At 35.4% G+C, this 2,313-nt stretch overlaps 1 pseudogene; it reads left to right on the top strand.

Annotated features, from left to right (window-relative positions):
* The first annotated feature begins 443 nt into the window (after nucleotides 1-443).
* Nucleotides 444-1,515, top strand: LOC146737156 (uncharacterized; annotated as a pseudogene).
* Nucleotides 1,516-2,313: the final 798 nt, after the last annotated feature.

Raw genomic sequence — 2,313 nt, 5'->3', positions numbered from 1 at the left:
ACAGCAAAGCACGCTTTACTGGGTGTTGATTTTTTCTGTTCATCTGATTTTTTCCTGTGTACAACAGTACAGGAAGTGATCCTAGTGTTAGCTTTTTAACAGTTCCATGGTTAACAAAGAGCCATTTAACAGTTTCTTTCATAATAATTTAAACTGTTGACTCGGCTGTAACCAACATTTAACATTTTTAAATTTGTTGTTTAGTTAAATCGTGTCCTCTCAGCCTATATCTACTTTAATGAGTGTATAGGACCGTACTATGGATATATGCTGATGCTGTGTGGTAATTTGTTTTATTATAAAAAAAAATGGGAATCACTGTTGTATCCAGTAATTTTGTTACTCATTCCAACTTACTTGTTTTGCTAATTTAGCCAATTTAATGCCAAACCGGTGTTGGACAGATTTGTGTATCAGTACAGTAATTGCTGAAATGTTTTGAAATGCCATATTTCAGGTCAATGGATAATCCAGATACCCATGAATTATATGACAACTTTCAAAGATATGGTGTGCCACAGCTCAGAGAATTCCTACGAAAAAGGGGTCTTCCTGTTTCAGGACGGAAGGATGAGCTCGTTGCTTGGCATATGCTGCATCCCTGATGAAATTATCATTAGTTGCAACAGCTGCAGAGAAGTCAGCAGACAGAGAACAACAATATGCAGCAACACTGATGGTGGATGGAGAGAGACTTCCAGATCCTTTTATTGATCTCAAGTCTTGTTGGGAGGATGAGAACACTTCCATTTCAAAGTGGCCTCCAACTATGATAACTGATGTTCAGTTGTATCTACAGCGCCATGAAACAGACATAGAAAGTGCCAACCTGTCAAAGAGACTGTTAAAGGATTACAAAGAGGGGAAAGCATTCAGCTACTTTTCATCTCAATTTCTCTTTGAGATATTTTATCACCCAATATCTGCTAATAGTCCCTACTGTTTCTTGAAAACAAAGTGTACGCCATCCCAAAGGATCAGTCATGAACCTCACAATGTGTGGGTTGCAATAAATAAAGAGAGTGGAGAAATTAAGAGTTCCTATTGCACATGTGTAGCTGGGTGAGCGTATTTTTTTTTTAATTTAGATTTAAATTAATTAATATTTTGACTGTTAAGGCTGGTAAAGACGGTGACTGACATTTGTACAAATTTGGATCTCAATAATCAATACTTGAAATATGATACAGGTGGGGGCATTCTTTATTATAATGAATTTACCTCTAATTTACACCTGTCACAACTGAGGAAATTCTAAAACTAAGCAAAAAGCAATTTGAGTGGTCACTATTAATTATTAAATTTTGCTAAATTGTTAGTTCTGATAAACTGAATGAAAATAATTATGCAAGTCTTCTTTTTTAATGTACTTTATTTTACAGACTTGGCCGAACCTGTAATCATGTTGCAGCAGTTCTGCTTAAACTTGATTTTTGCTGGAAGTATGGGATAGTTGTGAAATCAAAGACCTCATTGCCTTGTACATGGAAAGTGGCTGTCAAAGGTTTAAGTTAATCACAGTGAAAAATATTGAGAAAACTCACCTTAAATGGTTGGTTTCTGGAAAAAATAGAGCTTGTTGTGTATAGTACTTGTATCAGTGCTGCTTCCTGTACTCAATGTTTATACCCCGTGACCCCGTGACCTCTCTCTAAGCATCATGGGAAATACAATGGAGGATGGAATTGGAAAGGGGCTTATTTATTCCCTTCTAAACTAACAAAAAATTGACCTTGCCTTATAAACAGAGAGAAATGCCAAATGATCAAGGGGGTCATTAACATACATGTTTTTTAATCTAAACATAGTTATTTAGTGAGCTAATTTTACCTATCAAGTCCTGGAAAGGTCTGAATTCATTAGTTTTGCTAATTTTATATAGGCTTATTAATCGATTTTACATTAGTTGGTAATTTTGAAGTGTAAATGTAATCCAGACCATTATCAATCATAAACTTATGTGTATATTTTGGCCAGTCCATTGTACGTCAGCTCTATTATTAGCTCCGCTGTCGACTTTGTCGAACAGAGCTTATCATATGAGTGATTGCCCGTCGGCATCCGTCGTCCGTGTCAATGTTTTACTTTTTCGACTTCTTCTTGAAAACTACAAGCTTGAATGCTTTGATACTTGAGGTATATGTACCTGGGGTAGACCTCTCTTAGATTTGTACATTTCGTGATGATATCTTCAATTCTCTAATTTTGGTCAATATTTTTGTAATTTTTGGTAAAAAGTGATATTTTCGACTTCTTGTTAAAAACCGCAAGTCCAATTGCTTTGATATTACATATATAGATACTACATGTGGA

Source organism: Saccoglossus kowalevskii, chromosome 11, assembly GCF_978046115.1.
Source record: "Saccoglossus kowalevskii chromosome 11, keSacKowa6.1, whole genome shotgun sequence".
In the NCBI taxonomy this organism is placed as follows: domain Eukaryota; kingdom Metazoa; phylum Hemichordata; class Enteropneusta; family Harrimaniidae; genus Saccoglossus; species Saccoglossus kowalevskii.
Note: the sequence above shows the minus strand (reverse complement) of the source record. Positions and strands in the feature narration are given on the sequence as shown.